This window comes from Mytilus trossulus, chromosome 14, assembly GCF_036588685.1.
Source record: "Mytilus trossulus isolate FHL-02 chromosome 14, PNRI_Mtr1.1.1.hap1, whole genome shotgun sequence".
NCBI classification, from domain to species: Eukaryota; Metazoa; Mollusca; class Bivalvia; order Mytilida; family Mytilidae; genus Mytilus; species Mytilus trossulus.
The window spans coordinates 41729510-41747147 of NC_086386.1; the positions used below are offsets into that span (position 1 = coordinate 41729510).

Consider the following 17638-nt stretch of genomic DNA (forward strand, 5'->3'; position numbering starts at 1 on the left):
GCAATGTTCAGTCTAGGTGGCCGTGTGGTCTAGAGCGATGGAAAAAGTACAGGCAGTGTTGTCGTTATAGCTTAAGGTCGGATCTGGTTAGATTTAATATTGTTGCTCTTATATCTATAAATATTATATGTGTTTCCAGCCTTAATCACCTTCACTGATAATCCAATAACGGAATCTGTCGTACAGTTGTCACGTGTTTGGACGCTCTTATTTACACATAGATACCGAACAAATAACTATGTAGCCCATCATGCCGTCATGCATATGCACATTATGAATACATGAATATGAATTTTGAATATGAATTTTGGATCCTAATTACTGCTATTGAACTTTGTACTTGTTTGGCGTAATAAATATTTTGATATGAGCGTCACTGATGAGTCTTATGTAGTCGAAACGCGCGGCTTGCGTACTGAATTATGTCCTGGTACTTTTGTTAACTATTTACAGTCTTCTTAACATGTAAAGACAACTGTTTGCCATACATTTCCAATTTTAACGTTAAAACATAGGATGTGCAGATCATATGTATAGAAGATTGATTTCCTAATACGCATCAACTAAAATAATTGAAAGACGAAAAAGGACATTTTTAATTTTCTATGTAATTGGAAATATAAGGCCAAGGCAACACATCATATGTCAAGTCTTTTACATGTTGTATGTATTTTCCAGCTTTGATTACTTATGAATAAAGACTGTTCTTGCAAACATAGATAAGCTCATCAAAGATACCAGACGCGCGTTTCGTCTACAAAAGACTCATCAGTGACGCTCGAATAACCAAATGTTAAAACGGTCAAATAAAGTACGAATTTGAAGACCAAGCATTCCTGAAAGTTTTGCAAAATACAGCTAAGGTAATCTCTTCCTAAGGTAGACCGTTTATTCCATGCAAGTCCCTGCGTTCGACTGTGCATTTTATTCAATTTTCTAAGGTAGGATAATAAGCAAAAAAGCATTATTCTAACAAGAACAAGAGGACAATGTACATGTGCAGATCCAGTAGAATACTAATAAAAACAAAAGGCAGTTTTAATTTTTCAACTTTCACGACAGTTAAAGATGCATCATTTGATTTTAAGTTTAGTAAAATTAATATTTTATAAACAGTCAATTTAAGTTGGTTTAAGTGATCATGTCGATGGCGAAAGATACCAGAAGGACACACTCATTATTGGCAACGCCATGGCTAAAAAAACCACCTCATATACGGTGATAACATTTCGTATAAAATATACATTCTAAGATATAATTGTTGTCAAAGACGCGTTATACACAACACTCGTATACTTAGTTCGCATGTATATCCACGTCATGTTTTCTTTACAGTTGAGTGCACTCGATTCTTATCGTTCCATATCTTTTTGTTTTTGTTTTTCTTTAAAAGTATAAATTGAACCTAATCTATGTAAATAAACCACATTAAATAATCATAAAGTAAACTTACAGTGTGCTAATGTCTATGTTTTAATAAATACTCTAATGGGTTTTATTTCCCGAAAGAGATACTTTTATTGCTTGAAAAGGATAGATTATTCTTTGAAAGATAATTGTTAATGGGTGGTATGTTTGACCGGCACACTTTGAATATATTGTGACGGTACACTTCACTACGGAAAGTTCAAATACAGTAAAGGTCAGTACTCATGAAAGTAATCAGAAGTAATCAATATAATTGATTTGTTTTTTAATAAAATTAACCGATCTTTGGAATTTATGAAAATATGATATATAAGTGATGTTTTGTTATAGTACTGTGACCTTCGCTGATTTAATTCACTGAAAAAAATGCATTTTTTATAAATGTTTTATTACTCAATAGGGAACACTATTTGTATAAATTATAGATAAAGCAAAATAAACTAATGTAGTTGATATTTGTACATTTGTATGATGATTGCAAGATAAATAAAGATTCTATATTTTTAGTATATGAACAATGGTATCATAAATAGAATTCATTCGAAATATGATTAAAAAAAAGCTTTACGCTGTATTTGAATGATATTTCAGAGTTTGCTTTATGCTATATCAACAAAGATAATGGGTTTATCAATATTAAGAACTCTTTGATATATAAGCGTATTTTTGGATGCAAAGATGAATAAAGAGACGTATTTATATTTACATCGAAATTCCACAAGTCATATATGCTATGCAGTAATTGCAGGAATTTCAAACAAAATATTATTTCGGTTAGAACATACTAGGCTATTCGTATTGGATTTTCACCTGCATATTCGATGACAGAACTGTCACCTACGATTCAACTTGGTATTTATATTTCTTTTAAAATGTATCATTGACTACATAAAATCAATTTCATCATTAGACAGAAAAAACATATAGTTCATGAATAAATGAAATACTAATTAAACAATGTGCGATGTAAAAAGAGAAGTGAAGATATCGTCAAGCGTGATTGTATCATACAAGTTACTTCAACACATTAATTATCATTTTATCTAAGCATTTACCAGGACGATATTGTAACACTATTGTGATACTTATCATTCTGAATATGGCAAAAATGTTATCAGTTCAATTGCGAGACCTGCATATTAGGAATATACTGATTTTATGGTATTTGATGACATGTTTAGGAACACAAAAGGCATGGTCAAAAACCTACATCGTAGATTCAAATTTTAATGATCGTGTTGGTATTTCAAACATAATTCAAGAATTAGAATTCGTGTCTTCTATTAAGTGCGCAATATCGTGTTCCCAAACCAGTGGATGTGAATCGTTTTTCTTTCATCGAGACAATTCAAAATGTGATTTGGTCACTTCTATTCTGAATGATTTGACGTCTACAGTTGTATCAGCTAACTGGCGTTACTTTAAAGCGAACGCACCGGGTAAATATGATATATTATATCTATATCTAACAAAAACTAAATAAAAAAAAAGTTCAATATATGTCCACTTGTCCACTTGTGTAAATATGTCTTTTCAATTGATATTTTATAGTCTGTCTTTTTATGTTATGATATTTCACTATTGTTTCAGACAAGGGTGCATATTTTGAAGCATTACAAAAGAAGTCTGATGTTAAGTAGTTATCGTTTGTTGATGTGGTTCATAAAGATTCTGGTTTCTTTATATATATTAGACAGTTGATTTTCCCGTTTGAAAATGGGCATTGTGACAGTGTATATTATAGTTCGTTTCTGTGTGTGTTCAATTTTTATGTTGGGTTTCTGTTGTGTCATAGTTCTCCTCTGATATTTGATGAGTTTCCCTCAGTTTCAGTTTGTAACCCGGATTTATTTTTTTCTCAATCGATTAATGAGTTTCGAACAGCGGTATACTACGGTTGTCTTTATTTAAATGATTTTACACTAGTAAGTGTTGGGGTCTTTATAGCTTGTTGTTCGGTGTGAGTCAATGCTCCGTGTTATTTTATTTATATTTCATTATTATATCTTTTACCTTTAATGGTTTACTTTTATAAATTGTGATATGGATGGAGAGTTATCTTATTGGCACTCATACCACATCTTCTTGTCTTCTTCTCTCGTTTTGTGCTTCTTCATTACATTTTTTTTTATAGTGATATTAAGATGATAACACTATACTGACTGCTGTACCCCTATTTTTGACATTTTTACTCTTTGAGTATGTTTGTTTTGTTCATACATCGTTGACAATGTAATGGAATTTGACGCGACTGTCAAACAAAGTGTGAGGTTTAGCTAGCTATTAAACCAGGTTCAATCCACCATTTTCTACATAAGAATATGTCTGCACCAAGTGGATATGACAGTTGTTATCCATTCGTTTGATGTGTTTGGACTTTTGATTTTGCCTTTTCATTTGATTTTCCTTTTTGAATTTTCCTCGGAGTTCAGTATTTTTGTGTTTTTACTTTTTTCTGATATCATTTAAAAAACATCATTTTGATACTTAAGAAATCGTTTTACTAAACAAGCGCACCCTAAAAGAAAGCTCATGTTTATCTTCATGTATTTGATTTATATATGTTTTACAAACCAGATTTTCTTTAAGGATAAATGAATGTTTTTATTTTTTCACATAAGAGAAGGAGGATATTTTTTCAAATCATTAGTTTGGCGATTGAAAGTAAAAAAGGAAGAACTAATTCAAGAATATATTAATTTTATAAGTAATCAAATATGATAAAGTGATCTGAGACGGTACATGTAAAGTCGCAACGATGTCATAGAATTATAGAGATTTACCTTATTATGTGACAACCGGAAACCTGTACAATAAATATAGTTTTGAACATTATTTGTTGATCCAAAGATTATACAAAAGGATATTTGACATACAACATCATTTTGAAAAATGAAATTTAGGCAAATTATATTTTTGGTGAAGCCTTGACTCAAACCTAAATATTGAGTACAAAATATCACAACTACTTACCGAAATAAACACTGCATTACATATCTATTGCACACCTGACATACATTTTTAATAAATGTATAGGACTTGGGGAAGCTGAATTGCGATGGTCTCATTGAAGTATGATGATCTACGCCGAAGTGCGAAGATCTTTTCGCTGTGGTGAGATGGTTAAGCATGACGTTTGGATATTGGGATATTATTAAATACAACATCGATTTGCAGTCAGGAGGATAGGGTTGAAGTTGAAGGTTTCATTTTAACAAAGGAGAGGAACGAAACAGGAAAGTTGGGAATGTCTTAAATTATTGTACACGTAGTTACAGTGTTGATCGTCTTATGCCGATATTAACATGACTTGGTCCTTCATCTACTTTCGCATTTATCATCTTCACATAAGTTTAAGTTTTCGTTGAATAATGGTCGTGAGCAATTGCTTAGTTTTGTCAAAGTATTTCAAATTAATTAAATGAGATGGACCCTGCTTAGTACTATTATAAAGACCTGCACCAAGACACTTTGTTTTTGCACTTTGACAACATATATATTCGTAATCCATACAACTGTGCGCTAATCGGGTCATTGCCAAAATTTATAATTTTATCTAACAAACATCGAGTTTTAAGTATTTGGCTAACAACTATTGTTGTCATATCTTAGGGTACGATTGACAAAACAAATGGTCTGAATCCATTTTTTTCCCAATTTCTCATTGTGTGAGATTTTATTATAACTTAATGGTTACAATTAATTACAATGATTTACAAGTCAAATAAAAACTGATAATTAATTTCACATGTGGAAGAGGCGTGGTTATTTCACTCCTCTCACGTTATTAAACAAAAGGCATGCTTATTTCACTCCTCTCACGTTATTAAACAAAAGGCATGCTTATTTCACTCCTCTCACGTTATTAAACAAAAGGCATGCTTATTTCACTCCTCTCATGTCATAAAACAAAGGCGTTGCCAGGAACAAGAGTAGAAAAGAATATCGTTTCAAACATATTTGACTTTAATTAAAAAAAAAACACTATCTGGCGATATAACAAAAAAGAACTTATGAAACAATTCAGATATCGATAACTAGTGACCTTACAACACTGATGATTAACTCATGCGATACGCACATTCGTGAATTAATATAATGTTCGGTCACTCGTTGAATAATGTTCTCTGTATGAATTCTTCAATTAGTGATAGTATAATTATATTATTTTGATTGAAAGCGTAAAAAATGTTTTTGACTTGTCTCCGACAATCACCTAAACGCCCTTCTTATTTTTTTAAAAGTAAAATGGTTGCTTCCTTAATGATGTTACATGTTTTTATTCAAATAGCTCATGTCCTTGTGCTTTTATAATCCATATCACAGGCAGACTATCGCACTTCAGCGTAGCTATCAACGAAAAAGATAACATCAAAATGCCACCCTTGCACTTCAGTGTTTAAATTATCGCACTTTAGCGTGTTAACCATCGTACTTCAGCGCGTTAACCATCGCAATTGATCGTGTTTAGCATCGCACTTAAGCGTGTTAACCATCGCACTTTAGCGTGTTAACCATCTTACTTCAGCGTAGCTATCAACAAAAAAGTAAACATCACAATGCCACCTGTGCACTTCAGCGTGTTAATCTTCGCACTTTAGCGTGTTAACCATCGCACGTCAGCGTTTTAACCATCGCACTGTAGCGTGTTTACCATCTCACTTTAGCATGTTAACCATCGTACTTTAGCGTGTTATCAATCGCACTTAAGTGTGACTATCGCGGCTCTGAACCCAACAAATGTTTCAAACGTTTTGATTTTCTATAAAAAAAAAAGGTCCGAAAAGGATGACATCATCATATATTCGCCTATACAATATAACATTGGCAAGTAAGTACTTTACAAAGTTGTATTATTTTAGAATTTCGAAATATATAGTTCGGATAATTATAGAATTACTAATCGAAAATATCAAATACTGAAACTTACTCAACGTAGAGCATGAAGTTATGATCAGTGATGTTCAGTCACGAGTTGATTATTTTTCGATATTACTGACATATACAGGTAAATGGAATCTTCTAGATTATCCATGTAGTGTCAATAATAATTTTTTCCATTTACCACTACCCTTCTTTTTTATATTTTGATAATAACAAATAGTTTTATAAGCCATTTGTGAAAATATAAAAAGATTTTTTCCTATCCTTTTTTTAAAAGAAATACAATGTAGGTGCCAATGTTGAATAATAAACATTACCCTACAAATTGTTGATGATTTATCTATGTAAGAAGACAAACCATACAGACAGTGTTTAAATAATTGTTGGTTATTCTAAAACAGAGGAGTAAGCAACCTTATAATTATTATAACGATTAGTTTATGATCAAGTTGACTTGCAATCAATGTTTTTTTTAACTTTTTACGTCTTGTTGACAAGTCCTTCGTAGACACTTGGAACTACAATGTGTGTGTTATGCCAGATAACAGTTTCATGGAAGAGCAATTTAAGTGTGCAGTCTGCAGCTTTTAAACTATCAAATCAGATTGCCATCGTATAATTGGTCCAACTTGTCTGTCATCAAATAAAAGTATTCACGTGATAAATTTTTCAATTATCCATTATCTACTTTATAGATAAAGCTGATTCACATCCTTTTATGTCCATAGATATTTTGTTAAAATTGCCTAATAGTTCTAAGTTACATGAAGGATATATATTCGTTATCTCGAAGATACACATCTTTGAAATGTTTCCAATATAAATATAAAATTTAAGTTTGAAGAAGACCGTTAGTGAATCTGAGGGGAGGGGAAGAACATAATTTCAGTTTAAACTATTAGAAGTTCAAAGCATATACATGGTGACAAATTGCCGCACAATCTTATATCATCTAAAGTTTTAATCTTCAAGATGAATTGTATCACATGTTAAATTTCTATTCTAGGATACCTGTTATTAAAAAGGTTTCTACATGTTGTAATAAAGTTGGGTCATTTAGAGCCTTAAAATTAGTTTCTATAGGAAGTTGCATTGTATATACATGTATCTACAGTCGTGCATCTTATAAGCGGGTACGTCACTTTCAAGATGACTGACAGACTATGCATAATGTCTTCGAGATTTGATGATAGTTCACATAACTCAATAACTGGCGTGGCTTGTCATGTATTTTACCGTTTGCCAATTTTTAAGCCATTCGATTGAATTTTTCAAAAGTCAACAAGCAATAAATCAGCGTACAAAAATTTATCCAGCATATTGTTAATCTTGATAATAATGAAATTATAAGTCCCAAAAGTTCATGTTAATTATATATCTTTGACATTTTCTGAATAAAGCATACCTATGTCATCAACATTTTTATTTATACATATTTATTAGGTTTTGTAATGCCTATGGGAACACGAAAAAGACCCAAGTCTAAAAAAAGCAGTCATCACTTCTGCTTAATTCCTCCACATTATTCATAAATACCTAAGATTAAGCTCCCTTCATTCTGGAAAACATAATCAGATAGGCTATCTGAATTGATCATTTGTCGGGACAAAATTAATATGATTTAAAGTAGTAGTCATTACATACAGTTTTTTGCTTTTAGATATAATCAATTTTTTGTGTTTAACCACTAAGGAAAATATGTACCCAAGAGATATAGAATCAACTCTTCTTTACGTAACTTATCAACCAGTATATAATTTAATTTGTTCAATATTGTATTAAATGAAGGTGATTCTATATAATATGTCAACAAGGTGTTACTGCACGGTGTGTATTCAAAGGACTTTGATCATTGCATAACAAAATTGTATATATAAATAATTTATCAAATATAACCCTTGTGAGCTAAATTCAATTTCAAATAATCAAGCGAGTGTTGTATTTCAATGATTATCTTTAATTTAAGTCTTTGAAACAAAATTATTTTGCACTTTCACATCGTTTTTAAATACTTCTTATGCATGGTATGTGAACAATTATTGTTTTACTTAGAATATACAAAATAAGGCACACAGAAACGGTAAATATTCAGAATAACTATACTTCAAGTTATAATGTCAGATTTTAAAATGATGATACAAGAGAGAAAATTTACTCTATTCCTATTCATTGAGTTATTTGGGTTCTCTAGGGTATAACGTTGTTTGCTTCAGTAGAAGACAGTTTTGGGAATATCACCGACAACAAAGCAAATCTAAATGTATAATCTAGAGAGCAATGAAAGGTATTTATAACAAAAAAACATAAAGACAATTGTGATGGTTGACGTTTTGGCATCAGAGAAAAAAATCTTCATCATAATAAACTAAAATTGTCCTTATTTCTTTCTGTTGTTTTTTTGTTTGTTATATGAATGACGTCTTAGTTACATGTAAGTAGTTTCTCTTTAAATTGAAAAGTTGACGACCATGATTATGATAAAACTAAAAAATATGAGAAAACAAAGGGCTTTTCAAGTTTGATTTAAGTGCATGAATTTTAGGATTCAATTTATCTTATAGAAGATAATAGAATATATGTGCTTACCTAAATTTTATTATAGAGCTTTAAGATATCTGTAAACTTTTAAATTATAGACCAATTACATAGAACAGTCGAGTATTTTTTGAGCAATTCTCTGTAACCACCAAAGAAATTCTAATAGGGTCTGGCACACATGGTCTCAGATTTTGATGAAACTTATATGTAATAGTCAGTACCTTACATAAAGGCAATAACAGGCAACAAATTGTTCCGGAATATTTCGGTTGCCATGGAAACCACATATGTTGATTTTAGCAAAAAAAGGTCATATTTTTTCTCAAAAAAAGTGAAAAAACGACATTTTGCACTGTTAAGTACTTTTTTCATGTATAACATTACCTTTTTTTCTGAATAATATAATACAAATGACCTTAAAGCAGTTTAAAATTCATATATGATTTACATTTACAATTATCAATTATTCTGCTACTACCTAGTAAAGATATGGTCAAATAGCAAATTTGGATTTCAGTGAAAAATGCGTAAATACAGGATATTCAAGTGGATTTTTGTCTTAAATGCAGCGTCTCCTAGTTAAATGTGAGGTATATTTAGAAAGAACCAATAAAGGGCTTTCAAATTATAAAATAAAATCAATGGGCAAAAAATTGTCAAAAATATTATTAATGAATGAAAAACACAATATTTTCAAATTCCGTAAATTGTATTTTTCTACAAGTCAATAATAATCATAGTAATTTACATATTTACTCAATACAAACATGGCATTAAATTCCTTACAATATAACAAAATTAATCAGTTAAATTTTTCAGTCCTAAGAAATATTTTTGCTTATTGAAATTTAATAAAAATGGTTGCTATGGTAACGAAATTTCCAAAATTTTACATTTTTTTTTTCAAATTTAGTATATATTTTTTTTCATTTTTCATTGTTTTTTAAGATTTATATTTGTGATTGACTACAGAGGGAATGAAGAACTGATTGTGCATATTAGTTTTTAACTGATACAGATAAAACAGTTTGCTATTTATAAAGCAATTTGAGTAAATGCTTGTCAATCTTAAAAAAAATTAAATCGAGTAAAACACCTACTAAGTACATTCAAATTTCATTATATTAAACTCATATTGGTTCAATCATGTGCATATAATTTAAGAGATAACTGTATTTGTATTTTAACCTTTACAGATATAAAAAGTAGGTACATGTATTACTGTCGTAAATTGATTTACCTAGTGATATGTAGCAGAGCTAGTTAAAACAGATATATGCAACAGAAATTTTAGATTTATGTCCACAAATAATAAAATACAATACAATTCTATCCATTCTAATGCAATAGTCAATAAAAATAATGGTTTTGTTTTTTTATTTTGACATTAAGTTGCTTAAACTAAAAATTCCAGCAAATGTTGCTTACTTCTTTAGAAACATCATGACGTCATATGAATGGTTCAAAAGGCTAACATCTTTTGTTTTGGGGCTTCGTTTACTCTTCACATTTGAATATAAGCTAATAAAAAGTAGTTTGAGGTATGCAGGTTTTTTTTCTTCTAATTTTTTTTGGTAAACATGATGTGGTTAAATCCAATATGACTGCTTCTTGCATCATTTCAAGAAGAGCCTTAGTTATGGTAGTTAGAATTTGGAATTTACACAGAGTGGAAGCCAATAAAATTCAATGATACAAACAAATTGTATTAGAATATTCCTTTTCTAAGTTTGAAGAGTTATCAATAGAAAAAGTACATTATCATAGCTTTATAAAAAAGCTAAATCTGTTCAGACACTTAAAACTAATCGGCTAACTATGCCAACATGTCTGCATTTTACAGAATAACATAAAATCAACAAGAATATCAAAGACATTGTACTACAGGTATTACAAAACTTTCAAGAGACTTAGCAATTCTCAAAAATAAGTTAAAACTGCTATGGTTACAGAAATATCACCTAATCAAGTCTGAACATATTGACCAAAAGAAGAAGATGTAACAGTATTCAAATGAAAAGTTCATACATTCAAATGTGTAACAAATAAAATATCAAAATTATACATCTCCATGATGCATTTCACAAATTTCATAAAAACTTGTAGCATTGTGTTTGAGAAAACATATTGTACAGCCATATCTTGTTAGGATCATAGGACATTGCAATATTCATTTTAGTGGTGTTCAAATTCAATCTTCAATTGTCTTAAAAATCTGTGTTTTCCATTGTGCTTAAGAATTTCAAACTCAGCTGATTTATAGCCATGCTTATCTTTGGTCTCTGTTGTTGTGTCAATTGAGTAAAGAACCCATTTATCTGCTGGGCAGTTAATAATTCATCTTTCCTTAAGGTTTATACACCCGATCTCATACTTTCTGCAGCTGTATGATGACCAGATCATTTAAGATCTAGATTTTCCCCATAATTAAATAAATATGTCAACAATTCTTTCTGTTTGATGCTTTTTTCACTTTCAATGCTCATCCCATTTCGTTGGCACTGAAGTCTGTAGTACATGCATTTTCTAATAAGACTGCTTGCATATCAGGACAATAATGTACATTATTTGACAGTTTTTGGGCATATAGAACTTATGTCTGATTTTTAAATGGTCCTCTCTCTAGCTTTTATTCACAGCTGACTTGAAGGAGATGTTGGTCAAGACTGATCTGGTTCTTGAACTCTCAAATGCAGTCATCCATAGAACAAATGAATGTCTTATTCTGTTGTTTTGGTGCCTGTTCTGTTCCTTAAAATAAATAAGAAAAAATAAAGTTCAGTGAAATACAAATTTACTATATATACATTTAGTTTAGTTCCAATTGGCCCAGCCGCATCAGAAGATTTTTGAAAAAGTTTGTGCAAGATGAAATCAAAGTAGGTGAGGTGACTTAAACTAGAGGCTCTAAAGAGCCTGTGTCGCTCATCTTAGTCTATGTGAATATAAAACAAAGGATGAAGATGGATTCATGACAAAATTGTGTTTCGGTGATGGTGATGTGTTTGTACTGAAAATTCTTGCTGCTTACAATTATCTCTAACTATAATGAATATGGCCCAGTAGTTTCAGTGGAAAATTTTAGTAAAAATTTAAAAAAAATTGTGAAAATCGTTAAAAATTGACTATAAAGGACAATAACTCCTTAGGGTGTCAACTGATCATTTTGCTCATGTTGCCTTATTTTTGGGTCTTACATTGCTGTACATTATTGCTGTTTATAGTTTATCACTATCTATAAAAATATTCAAGATAATAACAAAAAAAACGGCAATATTTCCTTAAAATTAACGATTCAGGGGCAGCAACCTAACAACGGGTTGTCCGATTCATTTGAAACATTTCAAGGCAGATATATCTTAACCTGATAAACAATTTTACCCCGTCACATTTTCTCTGAATGCTTTGGCTTGTAGTGCGGTGACATAATAGGAAAAAGTCGATTATTAAAAGAGTTTCATTTCACTTCATGGTATAGGGCTAAAAATTGGCACAGTTCTAGAAAAATGATTTTACTTGAATTTAAGATTGGTTGCCAAAAAGTCGTATAAATAGGGGACATACACTTCTGAAACATTAGAGCACCTCTAAGACAAATATGAAAATAACCTTGCATAAAAAAAAGAATGTGTCCAAAATGCATGAATGCTCCACTGATATTTCGTTTTCTATGTATAGGGGACCATAGGGGTCATTGTACAGTAAAAAGGGTATTTAAATTGGAGTTAGATATTCAATTTTGTTTTTCCTTGGACACGACATGTGATCTTTGATCATGATTTCTGAAAAAACTGCACAATATTTTCTTTTGACGACCAGAATAATATCAAAGTTCACATATTTCCGAATCCATTGATATATGATACAGCTGCATTTTACCCCTATGTTTTATTTTTAGCAGTGGCGGCCATCTTGGTTGGATGGCTGGGGCACTGGACACATTTTTTAAACTAGATACGCCAAAGATGGTTGTTGCCAAGTTTTGATTAATTTGGCCCAGTAGTTTCAGAGGATAAGATTTGTCTAAAAGATTACTAAGATTTACTAAAATGGTTAAAATTTCCTATAAATGGCAATAATTCCTTAAGGGCTCAACTGACCGTTTCTTCTATTTGACTTATTTGTAAATCTTACTTTGCTGAACATTATTGTTGTTTATAGTTTATCTCTATCTATAAAAATATTCAAGATAATAACCCAGAACAGCAAAATTTCCTATAAATTACTAATTCAGGGGCAGCAACCCAACAACGGGTTGTCCAATTCATCTAAAAATTTCAGGGCAGCTAGATCTTTACATGATAAATAATTTTACCCATGTCATATTTGCTCTAAATGCTTTGGTTTCAGAGATATAAGCCAAAATCTACATTTTACCCCTATGTTCTATTTTTAGCCATGGCGGCCATTTTGGTTGGTTGAACAGGTCACTAGACACATTTTTAAAACTAGATACCCCAATGATTATTGTGGCTAAGTTTGGTTAAATTTGACCCAGTAGTTTCAGAGGAGAAGATTTTTGTAAAAGTTAACAGACGAAGCCAGACTATGAAGATGATGGACACCGTACGCCAAGTGATGAGAAAACTTCACTTGGCACTTTGGGCCCGGTGAGCTAAAAAGTCAAATTCCTGAGACATTCTATAAATTGTATGACACTGTTTTATATACAGTTATACCTACCCTTTTTCATTTAGGTGGTAGTATTTCAGCTTCGGCATCTTTGTATTTGTCTTCAGTAGTGTTCTTCTAAATTAAAAGAAAAGAAAACTTTTTAAGAGTATTTTAAACAAGGTACTATAAGTAATAATTTAAATTGAAACAATAATAAATTCTGGAATACATATGATAATATTAAAAGAAACAATAACCTTAGTCACCTATCTTAGAGGAGTTGGTAATACATGAATGGGTTATAAGGGTTTACACCTGTCCTAAGTCTGGAATCTGATGTACAGTAGTTGTCATTTGTTTATGTTATATATACGTGTCTCTCGTGTCTTGTTTTTTTTATATTATTAGAACGTTGGTTGTCCTGTTTGAATGGTTTTACACTAGTAAATTTTGGGCCCTTTATAGGTTGTTGTTCGGTGTGAGCCAAGGCTCCGTGTTGAAGGCCGTACATTGACCTATAATGGTTTACTCTTTTAAAATTGTTATTTGGATGGAGAGTTGTCACATTGGCACTCATGCCACATCTTCCTATATCTATATAAGGGTTCAGTTGAGGTAATATGTTTTATCTTGTTTATACACCAAAGATTTAGAAATTTACCCTTAAATTAAAACCTTGTTTTTTTTTATTTTAATAGATTTTAACTTATGCTTAATGATGAAAACAAATTACCAATTCAAAATGCAAATAAAATGTGCTACAGCCAAGTAAAAGCATGGAATATGAAAACCAAATTGGAACGTTTAATTTTTTGTTATTTTTGAATGAAAAGTCCTCCTTATTCTTGTCATAGTAAAACTACTTATGAGTACAGAAGTTTGACATGTAGTTAATAAACTCACTATTGACTATTGAGTATACATGTGTACAGGGAAAATTATATAAACATGTATATTAAAAGACATACCTCCTCAACATGTTTAATACTGTTAGTTCCAAGTAGTTTGTCTCTACACAGTTTACAAAATGCTGTAATTTAAAAGAAAAAAGATACACAATTGATCTCATTCTGTGTATAACTAGCAGAACTACATGTTTTTACTAGTTTTACTAGTATGTACACATGTACATATTAAAAAACATAAATTTTAAAACCTATCTCAAGTAAACATAAATGAAAGAAGGTTGTCCGACCTTATAAATCCTTCTGGCACATCATAGTTGTGGCAAAATTACAGCTATATTGCAGTTTTGTTGCTGAAATGATGCTTAGTGACTAAGGTCAAGAAATGTCTAACCAGGTACATATGTTTAGTGGTGAGTATTCCCTGAGGAAAGGTTTTAACTCCTTTTTAAATTACATCATGAATTTTTTGTGCACTCAGGGTTATTATGATAACTTTTTCTGTTACAGAAAGTAAAGTTCTATCCTCAGAGGTTATTCCTATATGTACAAAATTAATGTAATGAAATTAATATTCCTACATTAATAGAAAGGAAAGATAAAATGTGTAACTCATGAACTGTCAACATGCAACATCCATACCTGATCATACCTTCAATAACACCAACATAATTTCCATGATCCCAACAGGAGCCCCCTCACCTCAGTCAAAGGTGTTGTGTTTTGTCTAATTAGCAATCTAAACTGGTGATTATACTTATTTTTTAAAACAAATAACACTTTTAAGCTGACTATAGAGGGTAACAAAGACACGATTGACCAAACTGCTTTCTGCATGCACTTCAAAATTTAGTGACGGTTAAATTAAGAAAGGGAAGGGAAACGACGACCAATGTATCAGAAGGTATCAATTCGCCCCATTTCATAATAATTCGTCCCTGGAGAAAATTACAACTTTTTTGAAAACGCTTTTTAGGTCTATCAGGATAAGACAATTTCCTTGATTTAGCTACAGGAGAGATTGAACTTTAATATCATGCATTTACTTAAATCATGTTAATCTACATTTACATACAAGTCTTTACAATAATTGAACACCCAATTCCTCACTCAAATCATAATTGCTCAAGCAACATCTGGTGACATCATTAATGGGCTTATTCTGGCATCATTTTAGTATATTTAGAATGCGAAATGAGAAAATTCTATGTTTGCTTTATGGCAACATTGCAGCGCTTTTTGTCAATGAAGCCATATTGATGTCAGTAGCTGCATCAATGTTCTGACAACCCTCATCAGTTTGCGGCTTTAAAAACACAATTTTTCAGCATTCTTGCTGCAACATTTTTTTATTTCATAAGGACTTGCATGAAATGATGTGATTATCATGTACAATACCTTACAAATATGGTAAGGAGACATGAAACAGCATTTTATGTTATTTTTTTCTCTCTCAAAAACAAGATTAAAAAAATTTCACATTATTCATGTTATTTTATGTTTAATAGGTTAAAAATGGGGTATTAAAGAAGTTCACATTCATGATATTAAAGGCAAATGGTAGATAATTAGATAGTTTGTTGTTGTTTTTGTGTGTTCTGTGTTTTTTTTGTTTTTTTTGGAGGGGTACCTGACAGCTGCATTTGTTTACTTTTTGGTCTTGTAAGTGCAATTATGATCACTGTATCTTTTTTACAGAAACAAATTATTAGGAAAATATTACCTACTTACTTGTCCCAATAGGAATGAAAAGGTCTGTGTCTTTGCAACAAGTCTATGAAACATATTGGGTGCACCATGTCGATCCCCAGCTTTTGTAGCATTTTCTGAAGGCACACCACAATTTTAACATCTATATTTCTTTTAAGTTGTTTGGATGATAACATTTCTATGGATGTCACAGGTCCTCAGTTATGGTGTTCAATGGAAAGGGATGTCAGATTCAAGTAAAGACATTTCTGACACAAAATTATACATGTCTCCTTTAAATGAAAGCGGTTTCCAAAATACATGTCATCACTGCACTTGTCACAATTGCGTAGGAAATCTTTTATGCCACTCATTTTATAAATCGGAGGTTACAGATTCTACATGTATGAATAAATACGCTAAACAAGCTAGTTACGGCAAGCAAAGTTTTTTTTATACACTGTCTACAGTCATAGTTCAATTGTTCATACACTATTTTCATAATATGAGCACATCATACCAACTTAACCATATATAAAAGTGTAGGCTAACATCATTGTGAAAAATTTATCCATTTCCCATTATGCTTGAATATAAAACATGAAAAAAAATCGTAAAATAACCTTGTTGTCAGCATTTGTTTACATTTTCCCTCCTGTTTTTAATGAGTTTCTCTACAAGAGAACTCCGCAAAGGGAGGTAATTTTATTAGGCAAATACAGGACAACTCGACTTTTCAGGGTCAATTTATTTCCATACAGTCAATTTGCCCACTGATTTTTTTTCATTTCTTCTTTAACCTGAATTCATTCTCTCTATTCTTATAATCAACAATATAAGAAATGGCTGCATTTTTTTACAACACCTGATCAAAATAGGCTCTAAAATCTCCCTTTAATTGCACTTTATACCCTATTTAAGCTAAATAGATTTTTTTAAAAGAAAGTTTACTGCTGAATAAAATTTTCATTTGTTTTATTTTAACTGAAAAAAGTGATAAATGTCTGAATATTTATATTTTTTTCTTTTTATAGGTCATAATTGATCATAATTTTTGTAAACATCTCATTTTCCCCTTTTTTTGCCACTTTAAGTCCTGTTACCATGAAAACGGTAAACATAAGAGGCTAAGTGTAGTAATATTTTTTGCTAAGCTCATGTGGTTCTATTGAACTAATAAAGTTTAAAACAAATATATTTTAGTGCGTGCCGAAATATTTTGGTGAATACAGAGAATTTTCACTGTTTTTTAACTATTCAAATAACAATGTCAAAATTTTTCTTCAAAATACCAAAAATGACACTTTTATGTTCCCATAGCAACCACCCTAGTAACCTTTTTCCCAAACCTTTAATTATAAATTATTTTTTGGCAACAGCCATAATTTACATTTATCATTTTAATATAATTGGTTGTGGATGGAAAAGTGTAAAATTATGTCATGCAAAATGCCTTTAATTTGCCTTTTTGAATTCAGGGAAAATTCCACTATTTGAAACAGTGCTGACCCCTTCTTCCCCTTTAAATTTTGTCAGAAATAATTTTTATCTTTAATCTTACTCGTACAGTGTTATATTTT

The 17638-nt window shown here is 30.8% G+C and overlaps 1 long non-coding RNA gene across 1 annotated transcript; it reads right to left on the reverse strand.

Annotated features, from left to right (window-relative positions):
- Positions 1–10853: 10853 nt before the first annotated feature.
- Positions 10854–13601, reverse strand: LOC134695756 (uncharacterized). Its single transcript, XR_010102839.1, has 2 exons — positions 13534–13601; positions 10854–11601 (listed from the first exon to the last, which is right to left on the reverse strand). It is a non-coding gene; the product is annotated as an uncharacterized LOC134695756 (long non-coding RNA).
- Between the last annotated feature and the right edge of the window lie 4037 nt (positions 13602–17638).